A 17,889-nucleotide genomic window follows, 5' to 3' on the forward strand; every position below is an offset into this window, starting at 1 on the left:
CAATGAGGGGGGTGGACTAATGAGAGGGGGGTGGACTAATGAAGGGGGGTTGGACTAATGAGGGGGGGGTTGGGCTAATGAGGGGGGGTTGGACTAATGAGGGGGGGTTGGACCAATGAGGGGGGGTTGGACCAATGAGGGGGGGTTGGACCAATGAGGGGGGGGTTGGACTAATGAGGGGGGGGGTTGGACTAATGAGATGGGGGTTTGGACTAATGAGGGGGGGGTTGGGTTGGTGATCGGGGGTTGGATTGGACTAATGAAGAGGGGGGGTTGGACTAATGAGGGGGTGTTGGACTAATGAGGGGGGGTTGGGTTAATGAGGGGGGGTTGGGCTAATGAGGGGGGTGGACTAATGAAAGGGGGTTGGACTAATGAGGGGGGATTGGACTAATGAGGGGGGGGTTGGATTAATGAGGGGGGGTGATGGACTAATGAGGGGGGGTTGGGCGAATGAGGGGGGTTGGACTAATGAGGGAGGAGGGGGTTGGACTAATGAGGAGGGGGTTGGACTAATGAGGAGGGGGTTGGACTAATGAGGGTGGGTTGGACTAATGGGGGGGTTGGATCAATGAGGGGGGTTGGACTAATGAGGGTGGGTTGGACTAATGGGGGGGGTTGGATCAATGAGGGGGGGTTGGATCAATGAGGGGGGGGTTGGACTAATGAGGGGGGGTTGGACTAATGAGGGAGGGGGTTGGACTAATGAGGGAGGAGGGGGTTGGACTAATGTGGGAGGAGGGGGTTGGACTAATGTGGGGGGGTTTGGACTAATGAGGGGGGGTTGGGCTCGTGAGGGGGGGGTTGGATCAATGAGGGGGGGTTGGACTAATGAGGGGGGGTTGGTCTAATGATGGGGGGGGTTGGACCAATGACGGGGCTCCTCCCTCCCTTTCCCCCTCCCCCCCCTCCCCCAGGCAGCGCTGCTCGAGCGAGAGTTCGTTTGTTTGCCCGCCCGCGTCCGCGTCCGCCAGCCGCTCGACCGAGCGAGCGACCGATCGCCCAAAAGACAAGACGGAGGAGGAGAAGGAGATTTTTTTTTTTGAGGTAAATATCCGCCGTGGACGCGGGCTCCCACACCCTCCCGCTGAGGCTCGCCCGTCCCTTCAACCAGCCCCACACACACACACACACACACTCACACACAGTGTGCGGGATGCGCCTCACTCGAGGTAGGCCCAAAAGCCTGGAGCTCTCTCTCTCACCCCTTTCATGTGGTTCTTGGTCCTCCAAAATATTCCAAATGGAATTTAAACTGGAGGTGAGTGTGAGGGGAGGGGAAGAGACGGCCTTTTTACCCTCCCTGAAGAATGGTCTCGACCTGAAATGTCACCCATTCCCTCTCTCCACACACACACGCACACAGATGCTGCCTGCTGCCTGTCCCCGTCTGAGTTGCTCCCAACATTTTGTGTCTGCCTATTTACTTTCCCCCCTGGGGGATACCACACGACATCCATTCTCTAAATGCTGAGGTAAACATCTGTTTAAATCCTGCGAGGGAAAATTCCCCTTAAAAACCCACCTCAGGGGCAAACTCTCCTTTAAATCCTGGGGTTAATCCCCCATTCCCCCCCCCCACACACACACACACACACACACCTTAAATCAAGGGGTGAACTCTCCTTTAAATCCCGGGATCAACTCCCTTTAAAATCCTGAGGTAAATTCCTCCTTTTAAATCCTGGGATAAACTTTCCTGTAAACCACGGGGTAAATCCCACCCTTTAAATACCGTGGTAAATTCCCCCTTTAAATCCCAGGATAAACTTCCCTGTCAACATCAGGGTAAATTCCCCCTTTAAGTCCCGGGGTAAATTCCTCCTTTAAATCCCAGGATAAACTTCCCTTTAAACATCAGGGTAAATTCCCCCTTTAAGTCCCGGGGTAAATTCCTCCTTTAAATCCCAGGATAAACTTCCCTTTAAACATCAGGGTAAATTCCCCCTTTAAGTCCCGGGGTAAATTCCTCCTTTAAATCCCAGGATAAACTTCCCTGTAAACATCAGGGTAAATTCCCCCTTTAAGTTCCGGGGTAAATTCCTCCTTTAAATCCGAGGATAAACTTCCCTGTAAACATCAGGGTAAATTCCCCCCTTTAAATCCTGGGGTAAATTCCTCCTTTAAATCCGAGGATAAACTTCCCTGTAAACATCAGGGTAAATTCCCCCTTTAAATCCTGGGGTAAATTCCGCCTTTAAATCCCAGGATAAACTCCCCTGTAAACATCAGGGTAAATTCCCCCTTTAAATCCCAGGGTAAATTCCTCCTTTAAATTCCGGGGTAAACTCCCCCTTTAAACCTCGGGATAAACTCTGTAAACAACGGGCTAAATTCCCCCTTTAAATCCCGGCGGTAAACTACCCCTTTAAATCCCGTGGTAAATTCCCCCTTTAAATCCCAGGATAAACTTCCCTTTAAATCCCTGGGTAAATTCCCCCTTTAAATCCCGGGATAAACTTCCCTTTAAATCCCTGGGTAAATTCTTCCTTTAAATCCCGGGATAAACTTCCCTGTAAACAACGGGGTAAATTCCCCCTTTAAATCCCTGGGTAAATTCCCCCTTTAAGTCCCGAGATAAACTTCCCTATAAAAAACGGGGTAAATTCCCCCTTTAAATCCCAAGGTAAATTCCCCCTTAAAATCCCGGGATAAACTTCTCTGTAAACAACCAGGTAAATTCCCCCTTTAAATCCCAGGGTAAACTCCCCCTTTAAATCCCGGAGTGCATTCCCTTTAAAATCCTGAGATAATCCTCCGAGTAAATTATGGGATCAAATTCCCACCTTTAAATAACCCCACTAAATCCCGGGGGTTAAACCCCTCCCTAAATCCTGCGGTCAAAATTCCTTTTTAAATCCCATGGTAAACCTCCCTTTAAATCCTGAGGTAAAATCAATTTAACCCTGAGGTAAACTTTAAATCCCAGGGTAAACTCCCCCTTTAAATCCTGGAGTCAAAATTCCCTTTAAAAATCCTGGTGGTAAACTCCCCTTTTAACCCCCCCCCTTTAAAATCCTGGAGTTAACTCCCCCTTATATCAAAGGTAAATTCCCCATTAAATCCCGGGGTAAACTTCCCTTCAAATCTTGCGGCAAACTTCCCTTTAAATCCTGAGGTAAACTCCCCATTAAATTATGGGGTCAAACTCCCCTTTTAATCAAGGGTCAAACTCCCCCTTAAATAACCCCTTTAAACTCCCCTATCAATCCCAGGGTAAACTCCCCCTTTAAATCCTAGGGCAGACTCCCCCTTTGATGGACCCCTTCTCCCCCTCACACCAATCCAAAGGGTCCACCACCCCAGTTTCCGAGGCTGGGTCCACTCCTGGGATTGACACTGGGTCACCTCTCCAATTCCAAAGGCTAGTCCCATCCCCTTGTTCCAAGGATTGGACCCCTTATTCCCAGGTTTACCCTGGAGTCGATCCCAGGTATCAATGCTTCTCCAATCCAAGGGCCAGTCAGCCTTCTCTTAAAAACCAAGGATCGATCCCTCCACTCCCCCCGCCTCCCGGATCCCCTCTCCCACTGATCCTCCCCCCACCCCTAAACCTCTCACAAATTGGTGGGAAGGGGAGACTGAGCCCTTGATATCCACACCCAACTCCCACCTCCACCAACCAAACTTGGTCACATTCTTCCTGCTCCATTTTCACCTCTCAGTCCAATGTCAAAGATTGTGAGTGCGAAGGAAATGTTTTTGAAGGTTTTCTTGTTAACGATGTTAAAATGGCTGTGAATGTGTTCAGCCCATTTCTAGATTGCGTTCTGTTGTCTCTTGTGGTAATATCTGGAGAAGTCATTTTTGTTTGCACATAGCATTTTGTTTGTACACAACATCAAGACGACCCAGAAGTTAAAGCAAAATATGTTGAAGTGTTGTGCCTATTGAAGTGACACCTGACCTGGGGCACAGCAAGCTCCCACAATTAGCAATGGGATATTAACCACATAAACTACTTTGGAAACCAACAACAGGAAAATATTGCTGGTAGCATGTTGACCGTGTTGTTCATTTCCTTGGTGTACAAAACCTTGACAGCCTTGTATTAATCAAGAGGTGTGAGAATTCTTCATGTATACCATCTTCTGCGAGAAGAAATTTCCCATTTTCTTAAAGGACAGAACCCTTCAACCTGACAGGGCACAAGTACGTTCTAGAATCTCAAGCTGGAGAAAATGGTTGCTTAGTTTTTACACCATTAATCTCGTTATCATCTGGTATGTTGAAAGACAGTTCATGTTTCTTAGTTTGTTGTGGGCCTACATTAGTTTGATGTGCTTTCAAACAGCTGCATGTAGGAAATAATTCAAGCGGGTGATTGGAAGGGCCAAAAGGGACCATGAAATGTCATTGGCGAGTCGGATTAATGAAAATCCCAAGGCCTTTTTATATGTACATTAAAAGCAAGAGGGTAACCAGGAAGAAGTCCAGACCGCTCATGGACAAAGGAGGGAATTTGTGCTTTAAATCAGAGGATGTAGGTGAGGTACTAAAGGGAGTAATTTGCATCTGCTGCACAAAGGACATAGAGGACAATGAGATCAGTGTGGAGAATGCTAATAAGCAAGAACAGATTGAGATCAAGAAGGAAACGGTATTGGGGCTCTTGAAGAGCATTAAGGTGGATAAATTTCCTGGGCCTGGATGGATCTAATCCTGGTTATTAAGAGAAGCAAGAGGAGATTACAGGAGCTTTGACAAAGGCTGTTGCAACTTCTCTAACTGCAGGCGATGGTTCTGGAGGACCAGAGAGGAGCCAATGTTCCTTTGTTTAAGAATGGAAGTAGAGATAATCAATGGGATTTTAGGATGGCGAGCCTCACGTTAGTGATAAGGATGTTATTGGAGAAGATTCTTCGGAATAGGAAGAAACACGCCTCCCCTCCACCCGTGTAGGCTAATTCAGAAGATTAAGATGCATTCAAGTCACGGTGATTTGGTCATATGGATTCAGAACTGGTTTAATCATACATAGACAAAGGGTTGTGGTGGACAGATGTGGTTCTGGTTGGAAGTCTAAGACCAGTGGAGTTTCTGCAGGGATCTATGCTAGAACCGTTGATATATATGTAAATGACTTGGGTGTAAATCTAGATGGTTTGGTAGATGACACCAAGATTGCTGGATTTGTAGACAGTTTAAGAAGGCTGTTACAGCATCCAGCAGGATGCAGATCAACTGCAGAAATGAGTGGAGAAATGGCTGTTTAATCTGAGCAAGTGTGAGATGTTGCAACTTGGGGAGGTCGAGTGCCGCAAGACCTTGATGTGTAAAGGGATCTTGGTCGTGAAATAGTAACTTCAAATAGATGGAGTGATAACAAAGACATATGGTATGCTTGCCTTCATTGGTCAGGGCATTGAGCATAAGAGTCAGGAAATTGTGATGTAACTTTATAAACTTTGGTTCGACCTGCATTTGGAGTATTACATGCGGCTCTGGTTGGCCCATTACAGGAAGGATGTGGAGGCTTTGGAGAGGATGCAGAAGAGGTTTACCAGAATGTTGCATGGATAAGGTGATATTAGCAACAAGGTGAGGTTGGAAGGACTTGGATTTTTTTCCCCTGGAATATCAGAGAATGAGGGGAAAAATGATAGAAGTATTTAAAACAGATAAGATAGATTGTCGGAACCTTTTTCCCGAGGTGGAAATTTTAAAGACTAGTGGACATAACTTTAAAGTGAGAGGGGCAAAGTCTAAAAGAGACTAGAGCAAGTGGACCCGTTGGGTCAAACCTCTCCTGCATTGGTGCAGAGCTCCCTCCTCCCCCATCCCCCTTCACCCCTCCCTCCTCCTCCCCTCTCCCCCTCCCCCCCCACTTACTTCCCTCATCTCCTTCACCCCTTCTCCATCCCTCCCTCTCCCCCCTTCCTCCCCCTCCCCTTTCCTCCCCTCCCCTTTCCTCCCCATCCCCCTTCCTCCCCATCCCCCTTCCTCCCCATCCCCCTTCCTCCCCATCCCCCTTCCTCCCCATCCCCTTCCTCCCCATCCCCCCTTCCTCCCCATCCCCCTTCCTCCCCATCCCCCTTCCTCCCCCATCCCACCCCCCTTCCTCCCCACCCCCCTTCCTCCCCATCCCCCTTCCTCCCCATCCCCCTTCCTCCCCATCCCCCTTCCTCCCCATCCCCCTTCCTCCCCATCCCCCTTCCTCCCCATCCCCCTTCCTCCCCATCCCCCTTCCTCCCCATCCCCCTTCCTCCCCATCCCCCTTCCTCCCCATCCCCCTTCCTCCCCATCCCCCTTCCTCCCCATCCCCCTTCCTCCCCATCCCCCTTCCTCCCCATCCCCCTTCCTCCCCATCCCCCTTCCTCCCCATCCCCCTTCCTCCCCATCCCCCTTCCTCCCCATCCCCCTTCCTCCCCATCCCCCTTCCTCCCCATCCCCCTTCCTCCCCATCCCCCTTCCTCCCCATCCCCCTTCCTCCCCATCCCCCTTCCTCCCCATCCCCCTTCCTCCCCATCCCCTTCCTCCCCACCCCCCTTCCTCCCCCGGACGGGGGTGCCCCCATGGCCGTAGGCGGGCAAGGGGGGACTGGGAAAAGGTACTGACCTCGGCCCCGTTTCTCCTGCGGGCCTCTCCTGCAGGCCGGGCGTGGAGCTGAAGCATCTCCTGCAGCTTGGCAGGGACGGCCATCTTGTGGATCCTCTGCTGCCGCGCTACACCACGGGAGGAAGGTCAGGCGCGGGGCACGCCGGGATGGGTGCTGGTCCTCCCGGGGGGGGGGGGGAGCGCATTTATTATAGTTTATTAGGTAAATTGTTTTTAAAAAGTAACAAAAGTGGGTTTATTCAGACCACGGGAGAATGGTGAATAGGGTGGGCCTAAAATTGTCGCGCTGTCATGTACCGTTTTGGCTGTGTAGAGGGCATGGTACACACAAACACATAAAGATATACACACAAACAAACCAAGGGTTTTAGTAATGTATAGATAGAGAGCTGTGCGTGGCACGTTTTGTTTTTACCCAGAAGTGCCTGGAATGTGCTGCCAGGGGTGGAGATGGAGGCAGATACTTGAAAGACGTGCTGGCCCAGCGGAAAAACATCACAAACCCCCTGCAGGACCACCTGCAGTTTGCATATAGGGCCAATAGATCGGTGGACGATGCAGTCAATCTAAGCCTGCACTTCATCCTCCAGCACCTGGACCACAAGGGGACCTATGCCAGGATTCTGTTTGTGGACTTTAGCTCTGCTTTTAACACCATTGTGCCAAAGCTACTACACTACAAACTCTCCCAGCTGACTGTGGCTGAACCCCTCTGTCAGTGGATCATCAACTTCCTGACGGACAGGAAGCAGCATGTGAGGCTGGGAAAGCACATCTCGGACCCTCAGACCCTCAGCATAGGAGCATCGCAAGGCTGCGTACTCTCCCCTCTCCTTTACTCTCTCTCCACCAACGACTGCACCTCCACAGACTCCTCTGTCAAGCCCATCAAGTTTGCGGATGACACTACCCTGATTGGACTGATCCAGGATGGGGAGGAATCTGCCTACAGATGGGAAGTGACACAGCTGGCGTCCTGGTGCCATTGCAACAACCTGGAGCTCAATGCACTCAAGACAGTGGAACTAATTGTAGACTTTCGAAGAGATCCTTCTTCCCTCCCCCCACTCACCATCAACAACACCATAGTCACATCTGTGGAGTCATTTAAGTTCCTTGGAACCATCATCTCCAGGGACCATAAATGGGGGGCCACCATCCACAGTGAAAAAGGCCCAACAGAGGATGTACTTCCTGCGGCAACTGAAGAAACACAATCTGCCACAGGCAATGATGGTCCAATTCTATACTGCTATTATTGAGTCTGTCCTCACCTTCTCCATCATGGTCTGGTTTGGCTCAGCCACCAAGCACGGCCCTTGAAGACAGAAGCGGGGGAATTTATTATGGGAAACGAGGAAATGGCAGACGAGTTGAACCGGTACTTTGGATTTGTCTTCACTAAGGAAGATACAAGCAATCTCCCAGATGTTCTAGTGGGCAGAGATCCTAGGGTGACGGAGGAACTGAAGGAAATCCACATTAGGCAGGAAATGGTGTTGGGTAGACTGATGGGACTGAAGGCTGATAAATCCCCAGGGCCTGATGGTCTGCATCCCAGAGTACTTAAGGAGGTGGCGCTAGAAATTGTGGATGCATTGGTGATCATTTTCCAATGTTCTATAGATTCAGGATGAGTTCCTGTGGATTGGAGGGTAGCTAATGTTGTCCCACTTTTTAAGAAAGGAGGGAGAGAGAAAACGGGAAATTATAGACCAGTTAGTCTGACATCAGTGGTGGGGAAGATGCTGGAGTCAATTATAAAAGACGAAATTGCGGAGCATTTGGATAGTAGTAACAGGATTGTTCCGAGTCAGCATGGATTTACGAAGGGGAAATCATGCTTGACTAATCTTCTGGAATTCTTTTAGGATGTAACCAGGAAAATTGACAGGGGAGAGCCGGTGGATGTGGTGTACCTTGACTTTCAGAAAGCCTTTGACAAGGTTCCACATAGGAGATTATTGGGCAAAATTAGAGCACATGGTATTGGAGGTAGGGTACTGACATGGATAGAAAATTGGTTGACAGACAGAAAGCAAAGAGTGGGGATAAATGGGTCCCTTTCAGAATGGCAGGCAGTAACTAGTGGGGTACCGCAAGGCTCGGTGCTGGGACCGCAGCTATTTACAATATACATTAATGACTTGGATGAAGGGATTAAAAGTACCATTAGCAAATTTGCAGATGATACAAAGCTGGGTGGTAGTGTGAACTGTGAGGAAGATGCTATGAGGTTGCAGGGTGACTTGGACAGGTTGTGTGAGTGGGCGGATGCATGGCAGATGCAGTTTAACGTGGATAAGTGTGAGGTTATCCACTTTGGTGGTAAGACTAGGAAGGCAGAGTATTATCTGAATGGTGTCAAGTTAGGAACAGGTGACGTACAACGAGATCTGGGTGTCCTAGTGCATCAGTCACTGAAAGGAAGCGTGCAGGTACAGCCGGCAGTGAAGAAAGCCAATGGAATGTTGGCCTTCATAACAAGAGGAGTTGAGTTTAGGAGCAAAGAGGTCCTTCTGCAGTTGTACATGGCCCTAGTGAGACCGCACCTGGAGTACTGTGTGCAGTGTTGTTCTCCAAATTTGAGGAAGGATATTCTTGCTATTGAGGGCGTGCAGCGTAGGTTTACTAGGTTAATTCCCGGAATGGCGGGACTATCATATGTTGAAAGACTGGAGCGACTAGGCTTGTATACACTGGAATTTAGAAGGATGAGAGGAGATCTTATCGAAACGTATAAGATTATTAAGGGGTTGGACACGTTAGAGGCAGGAAACATGTTCCCAATGTTGGGGGAGTCCAGAACCAGGGGCCACAGTTTAAGAATAAGGGGTAGGCCATTTAGAACTGAGATGAGGAAAAAAAAATTCAGTCAGAGAGTTGTGAATCTGTGGAATTCTCTGCCTCAGAAGGCAGTGGAGGCCAATTCTCTGAATGCATTCAAGAGAGAGCTGGATAGAGCTCTTAAGGATAGCGGAGTCAGGGGGTATGGGGAGAAGGCAGGAACGAGGTACTGATTGAGAATGATCAGCCATGATCACATTGAATGGCGGTTTTGGCTCGAAGGGCCGAATGGCCTCCTGCACCTATTGTCTATTGACATCCGGAGGCTGCAACGGATCGTTCGCACAGCTGAGAAGGTTGTTGGCTGTAACCTTTCCCCCATTGACGAACTGTACACTGCAAGGGCCAGGAAGCGAGTGGGCAAGATCATCTCTGACCCCTCTCACCATGGCCACAAAATCTTTCTCCCTGGAAGGCGATTCCGGACTGTCAAAGCAGCCACAGCCAGACATAAAAACAGCTTTTTTCCACGAGTGATAATTCTACTCAATAACCAAAGTCTGTAGTCTCTTTTGCTCTGGTTTATTTTCACCCACATGTTTAGACCGTAATGTTGTATCCTTATTGTTTTGATGTGTTTATGCTTTATTCTTAATTGTTAACTGTATGGTTGTGTTGTCATTTGTGAGTGGAGCACTAAGGCACATTCCTTGTTTATGCATACTTGGCCAATAAACTTATGCATTCATTCATTCATCCAGATATGATGGTGGCATTTAAGAGGCTTATAGATAGGCACATGGATATGCAGGGAACAGAGGGATAGAGATCCTGTGCAGTCAGATGAGATTAGTTTATCTTGGCGTTATGTTTGGTACAGACGTGGCATACAGTACAGTTCTTATTCTGTAGTTTTCTATATTCTGTGTAGTTTGGTCATAAGTGATAGGAGTAGACTTAGGCCATTCGGCCTATCAAATCTACACCATTCAATCATGGGTGATCCATCTCCCTCCTATCCCCATTCTCCTGCCTTCTCCTCATAATCTCTATACTATACTAATCAAATATCAAGTTTGAAAGTATATTTCCTGCCTTCATACTGGGGACATCTTCCATTATGTCACATATCGTCAGGAGCATAATCGTATAACTGAATATAGAGCATTCATACGAACAATCAGAATAGAAACTTATCTGTAAACTTGTTACCTCGAGTGTTCATTTTCCTTGCTGCTCCTTCACTAAGCAGACAACCAACTTTAGTTGAATCGAGAATGTGCAAGAATGGTTACAAAGCGGTAGTAACAGAACGAGATGCTGGTAATCTTTAATATGGGGCATTGTCATTGTTAATCACTGGTATCACAGGAAAAACCTGCCCTGCATATCTCCTTTAAACATTCCCCATGCCACCGTAAAACAACGATTCCAACTGTTTATCTATGCCTCATAATATTTTCTTCTATCAGGTCTCCCCTCAACCTCCGATGTTTCAGACAAAACAGCACAAGTATGTCCAACCTCTCTTTCCAGTTTATACCTTCTAATCCAGGCAGCATTCTGTAAACTCGTTCTGTCCCAAAATCAACTTTTACAGCTGCATCATAATGTACTAGCTTTTGTACTCAATACAATGAGGGAAAGCATGCACACAATGCAAGCCTCTACGCTACATTGTCCATTTGACTCGTCAATTTTTGGGAACCATACACCTCTACTCACAAATCTTTCTGTTCTGCAAAGCCCTCCAGGGCTTGACAATTAGCTATACTTGGCATACCAACGATGTGGTCAAAGCAAAATTTTATTTACAATTCCTTAGCTCACCTTCCTAATTGATCTTGATCTTATTGTAAGCTTAAGTATCCTCACGGTCTACCACAAATTTTGGTGCCATCTGCAAATTTGCTAACAATCTTAACAGCATTGCCATCCAAATCGTTAATGTACGATATGATACAATAGAACTTTATTTGTCCCCAGAGGAAACATTAGTGGAAACCCTGCGGCACAACACTGGTCAGACACCTCCAATTAGAAAAATACTATATTGTATGTCAAAACAGTCTTCTTGCTGTATCCTCCAATCCCATGATTCCTCTCGTGTCTAGAAATATGATAAATTTTGATTTTGAATTCACAGCCTCCAGGATAGGGTATTACAAAAACTCGCCGCCATCTGAGTGAAGATGTTGCAGCAGAACACTTCGAAATATCCAATGGTCATAAGGTCATGTAATAGGAGCAGAATGAGGCATTTCGGCCCATCAAGTCTACTCCGCATTCAATAATGGCTGATCTATCTCACCCTCCAAACCACATTCTCCTGCCTTCTCCCCATAACCCATGGGTAAAATCAATATTATTTTTATTCGGAATGAATGAATAAGTTTATTGGCCAAGTATGCATATACAAGGAATGTGCCTTGGTGCTCCGCTCACAAATGACAACACAAACATACTGTTAACAATTAAAAATAAAGCATACACAACAAAACAATAAGGATTCACCATTATGGTTTAAACATGTGGGTGAAAATAAACCAGAGCAAAAAAAGAGACTACAGACTTTGGTTATTGAGTAGAACTGTCACTTATGGAAAAAGCTGTTTTTATGTCTGGCTGTGGCTGCTTTACAGTTCGGAGTCGCCTTCCAAAGGGAAGTGCTTCAAAGAGATTGTGGCCAGGGTGAGAGGGGTCAGAGATGATCTTGCCCGCTCGCTTCCTGGCCCTTGCAGTGTATAGTTCGTCAATGGGGGGAAGGTTGCAGCCAACAACCTTAGCTGTGCGAACGATCCGTTGCAGCTTCCGGATGTCGTGCTTGGTGGCTGAGCCAAACCAGACCATGATGGAGAAGGTGAGGACGGACTCAATGATAGCAGTATAGAATTGGACCATCATTGCCTGTGGCAGATTGTGTTTCCTCAGTTGCCGCAGGAAGTACATCCTCTGTTGGGCCTTTTTGATTATGGAGTCGATGGTGGCCTCCCATTTAAGGTCCCTGGAGATGATGGTTCCAAGGAAATTAAATGACTCCACAGATGTGACTATGGTGTTGTTGATGGTGAGTGGGGGGAGGGGAGGGGGATCTCTTCGGAAGTCTACAATTAGTTCCCAAAAAATCTCAACCGATGGCTGGGCGAAGATCCATCATGCCCCCTGTGTTCAACACCAGCCACGCTTAAGCACATCCTTACTGGGTGTAAAGTAAGGCTCTCCCAAGGATGGTACACCTGGAGACATAATCAAGTGCTCAAATGCCTGGCAGCGACTCTGGAAAGCAGGAGAACAACCAACAATGCCCTGCCGCCCAGAACAACCAACCTAGTTATGCCAATTGCCTTTGTTCAGGAGGGGGAACAAAAGCAACGGAAAATTCCACCAAGGACAAGGTTTGGACAGCTGGAGGCAGCCCGGGATTGGCAGATGCTGGTGGATGTGGACCAACGGCTTACAGTTCCATCAGAGATAGCCATCACCAACTTGAGGCCTGATCTTGTCCTCTGGTCCAACTCTCAGCGCATGGTGCATTTTGTGGAGCTCACAGTCCCTTGGGAGGATGCTGTGCAGGAAGCCTTTGAAAGAAAGAAACTGCGCTACACAGAGCTTGCAGCGGAGGCAGAACAGCGGGGCTGGAGAGCAAAGATCTGCCCGGTAGAAGTTGGATGTCGAGGATTTGTGGCAACATCTACTGTAAGACTGATGAAGGACCTGGGGATCAGCGGACAAGCCCTACGCCAGGCTATCAAGGAAACATCACAGGTGCAGAGTGGAGTAGCCAGTGGCTCTGGCTGAAGAGGAAAGACCCCATCTGGTCTCCCAAATAAGCCGGCTAGGCAGATGCAGATGCAGAGGGGGGTGGTTCTGGGACGCCAGAATGCACTGCTGAGCCTACTGGAGATGTCGTGGGTCCAATCAGCGAAACGTCGATGAAAGTAGGTGCCCACTTGATAACCCCAATGACGTGTGTGCCTAGCCTTTCTCAACATCGGAGGAGCATAGGTGAGTGCATAAGCCTCCCATCACCACCGGGAGCAAGTTGACATTTGGCACTTTGGATTTCTAACATCTTGTCCTGTGTATTTGGAAACACTGTCTTGAGAGCATTGAGCTCCAGGTTGTTGCGATGGCACCAGCTGTGTCACTTCCCATCTGCAGGCAGATTCCTCTCCATCCTGGATCAGTCCAATCAGGGTAGTGGCATCCGCAAACTTGAGGAGCTTGACAGAGGAACCTTGCTGTTTAACAAAATCCTTAGCCTTTTGTGCATCTGATGCACCATGGCACAGTGAGGCTAATTTCTTCCTTAATTTCCTGCAACATCCTAGGGATACGCCGACATTCAACTGCCTTTATATGTTTTAAAACTGCTACTGCCTTGACCTCGTCAATCCACTTCATCAACTTTATTGTAAAAAACTCAAATCAATTTTGTGAGGCATGATTTCCAGCACACAAAGCCATGCTGATGATCCCTAATCATCTGTGACTTTCAAAATGCTTGCAGATCCTGTCTCAGAATCCCCTCCCCTAATTTTCCAAGCATTGATTTTAGGCTCACAGGGTTGGTTGTTCCCTGGCTTTATTTGCATCCCATCCTAAATAAAGGCAGTCTCTCCTGTACATTGGTGAGACAAAGTGCAGACTTGGTGACCGCATACTGAATACTTATGTCGATCTGCCAGGGCCTACTGGATCTCCTGGTTATTAACCATTTTAACTCCCTTTGACGTTCCCATCCTAACCTATTGTCCTGGGCCGCCTCCATTGCCTGAATGAGGGCACACGCAAATTGGAGAAAACAGCGCCTCATATTTTGTTGGGTTGCTTACAACCCAGCAGTGTGAACGTTGAATTCTATGCTTTTAGGTAACTTCTATAAACATTGCCCTTCTCCTCCCGTTCTTCCGAAAGGACAGTTAACCAGTTCGCAACGATGTATCCCTCTTGGGATCACATCGTCCCTAGCCAACAATCGGCCTATCAGGAAACCTCTCTGTTTGATGTCATCTGCTGCTGGCCCTGAGTTTTCTTGGTCATTTCTCTCTTCAAGTTCTTCCCCCCTCCCCCCCCCCCCTCCAAGTAGTCTGAAGGATCCCTACCTGGAACGTCACAAATCCATTTTCTCCAACGAAGCTGCCTGACCCGCTGAGTTAATTCAGCATTTTGAGTCGATCTTCGGTATAAACCAGCATCTGCAATTCCATCTTATTACGTTCGTCACTTTCCATTTTGCAGAGTGTAGGAGTGCAGTGAAGCTTTACTAAACTCATTTGAGATGGCTTTGTAGTTTAGGTGTTTTGTTATATAAGAAATTAAGAAAGATATGAGGACATCATATTGAAACATAGTGTGTTATAGACTCAATACATGGAGGATTTTTGCAGGTGTTTTTCAAGGGTTAGTGTTAGTGCTAGGACCGTTGTTATTTGTGATTATGTATAAATTATTTGGATCAAAATGTAGTTAGTCTTGCTGGTACATTTGCAACAACTCAAATGTTGGTAGAGAGTTGTGGATGATAAAGAAGGTTGTCAAAGATCACTTCAGGATATAGGTCAACTGGCAGTTTGGGCAGAGAAATGGCAGATGCCGGTTAATGTGGACAAGCTTGAGGTGCAGCATTTTGGGAGGTCGAATGCAAGAGAAAATTATAAATATCACAAATCTGCATTGATGTATAGAGGGATCCTGGGGTGCATGTCCATAGCTCCCCGAAAGTGGTAACACGAGTGGATAGAGATGTGAAGAAGGCATATGGTGTGCAGTTCTGGTTGCCGCACAATGGGAAGGATGTAGAGGTTTAGGAGGATGTGCAGAAGAAGTTCATCAGGATTTTGCCAATATTGGAGAATATTCGCTTTAAAGAGAGGTTGGGCAAACTTGAATTGTTTTCTCGGGACATGGAGGCAGTGGGGTGATCTGATATGATAGCAGCATTTAAGAAACATTTTGACAGACATATGAATTGTCAGGAAATAGAGGGATAAACACCATATGCAGGCAAATGGAATTGGATAGATTGGCATGGTCGGTGCAAACATAAGGGAATGAAGGGCTTGTTCTTATGTCGTGCTTTTCTATATTCTATGAAGAAAACTTCACTGAGGGGAATGGATCTTTGGAATTCTAGGCATATGGAAGCTATTGAGTTTGTTCAAACAGATTGATTGATTTCAGGGCATTAAGACAATCAAGAGATATTATGATAGAAGATACATTAAAGTGGATATAAATAAATATTCAGGACTTTTTTGGGATTGTTTTGGTGATTTGGTGTTGAAAATGCCTTAATTTAGACACTGAATTTTTTGAGTCAAATGTTATGTTCTCATTGAAGGGGTTTTCCAAGATCTTTCTGTTTATCACTTTATTTTAGAGATGGTTAGTGTTGTCAAGTTCCAGTTGCACTCGTTTAGATTGTGGCAGTAAGTAATTCTATTTTAGTTGAAAATGCTGCAAATACTGCAGATAAGGGAGCATCTGTGGAAAACAAAACATAGTCACCTTAATGAGAACTTGTGAATCTTGAGTTTTAAACATTGAGATGTATTGAGAGCATCTTACTTATAGCAATAGTTGTACAAGAGAGTCATAGATTAATACAGCATGGAGGAAACAGACCCTTCAGCCCAACATGCCCACGCCGACCAACATGTCCCATCTACACCAGTCCCACCTGTCCATGTCTCTCTAAACCTATCCTATTCGTATACCAAGTGTCTGAAACGTTAAGATAGAACCTGCCCCAACTACCTCCACCAGCAGTTTGTTCCATAGGCCATCTGAACACTTTTACTACCTTTATTTTAATTTCCACAAGTTTAAAAAAATGTCCAGTAATATAACTAATCCCAGTTTATTATTTAGCTGCACACAGTGGCGCAGCTGGTGGAACAGCTGCCTCACATTGCCAGAGACCTAGGATCGATCCTGACCTTGGGAGCTGTCTGTGTGGAGTTTATATGTCCTCCCTGTGACTGCGTAGGTTTCCTCTGGGTGCTCCAGTTTCCTCCCACATCAAAAAAGAATTGCAGGTTTGATGGTTAAATTGCCCTGAGTGGAGGAGAAAGTGGGATAACAGAGCTGGTGTGAATGGATGATCGATGATCGGTGTGGACTCGGTTGGCAGAAGGACCTGTTTCCATATTGTGTCTTTCAATCAATCATTCAATTGAATTAAAACAACTAATTATCCGTGTAGTTATTAATATTGAGGTCTTTAGACATTTCCATGCTCAAAGCAAAGATTTGGGGTAATGATGGAGTGGGAGGTGGTTGGCTAGGTAAGTTGTGTTACCCTGGGAACAACAGTTGTTATAGTGATGTCATAGTAGTTACAGTAAAATATTTGGTTGTAGTTAATTGGAAAAACAAGACAAGTGCTTCATTCCTAAATCTTTATTGAAGCTTGGCTGTTAGGAGATGCCTTTCAGCTGCAGACCAATGTTTCACTTGTTACACGGTAGATAATATTCAAAATTATATTCTTACTAGTGCTTAAATGTATTTAATATACCGTCCCTCCTGCAAAAAACTGCAATTTTCAGCTAATTTTTGGAGGAGATGCTATAACTTTTGTTTCTTTAAATTTCTATAGTTATTTATTCACAGGATGTAGATGTTATTATAATATAAGAAAATAACTGCAGATGCTGGTACAAATCAAAGGTATTTATTCACAAAGTGCTGGAGTAACTCAGCAGGTCGGGCAGCATCTCGGGAGAGAAGGAATGGGTGACGTTTCGTGTCGAGACCCTCCTTCAGACTGATGTCAGGGGGGCGGGACAAAGGAAGGATGTAGGTGGAGACAGGAAGATAGAGGGAGATCTGGGAAGGAGGAGGGGAAGAGAGGGACAGAGGAACTATCTAAAGTTGGAGAAGTCGATGTTCATACCAAGGGGCTGCAAACTGCCCAGGCGAAATATGAGGTGCTGTTCCTCCAATTTCCGATGGGCCTCACTATGGCACTGGAGGAGGCCCATGACAGAAAGGTCAGACTGGGAATGGGAGGGGGAGTTGAAGTGCTCGGCCACCGGGAGATCAGTTTGGTTAATGCGGACCGAGCGCAGCGAAGCGATCGCCGAGCCTGCGCTTGGTTTCGTCGATGTAAATAAGTTGGCATCTAGAGCAGCGGATGCAATAGATGAGGTTGGAGGAGGTACAGGTAAACCTTTGTCTCACCTGGAAAGACTGTTTGGGTCCTTGGATGGAGTTGAGGGGGGAGGTAAAGGGACAGGTGTTGCATCTCGTGCGGTTGCAGGGGAAAGTGCCCGGGGTTGGGGTGGTTTGGGTAGGAAAGGACGAGTGGACCAGGGAGTTACGGAGGGAACGGTCTCTGCGGAACGCAGAGAGGGGAGGGGATGGGAAGATATGGACAGTGGTGGGGTCCCGTTGCAGGTGACGGAAATGTTGGCGGATAATTTGTTGGATCCGTTGGCTGGTGGGGTGGAAGGTGAGAACGAGGGGGATTCTGTCCTTGTTGCGAGTGGGGGGAGGGGGAGCAAGAGCAGAGTTGCGGAATGCAGAAGAGACCCTAGT

General features: G+C 47.0%; 1 protein-coding gene across 2 annotated transcripts in view; it reads left to right on the top strand.

Moving 5' to 3' along the window:
- Nucleotides 1-909: 909 nt before the first annotated feature.
- The window catches only part of paip2b (poly(A) binding protein interacting protein 2B), an 86,764-nt gene continuing 69,784 nt past the window's right edge, over nt 910-17,889 (top strand). Inside the window, exon 1 of one of the 2 annotated variants that reach the window (XM_078403967.1) lies at nt 910-1,047. The gene's annotated coding sequence lies outside the window, so the exon portion shown is untranslated. The remainder of the gene's footprint in view (nt 1,048-17,889) is intronic. The other variant, XM_078403875.1, reaches the window with a different exon arrangement.

This window comes from Rhinoraja longicauda, chromosome 1 (assembly GCF_053455715.1).
Source record: "Rhinoraja longicauda isolate Sanriku21f chromosome 1, sRhiLon1.1, whole genome shotgun sequence".
NCBI classification, from domain to species: domain Eukaryota; kingdom Metazoa; phylum Chordata; class Chondrichthyes; order Rajiformes; family Arhynchobatidae; genus Rhinoraja; species Rhinoraja longicauda.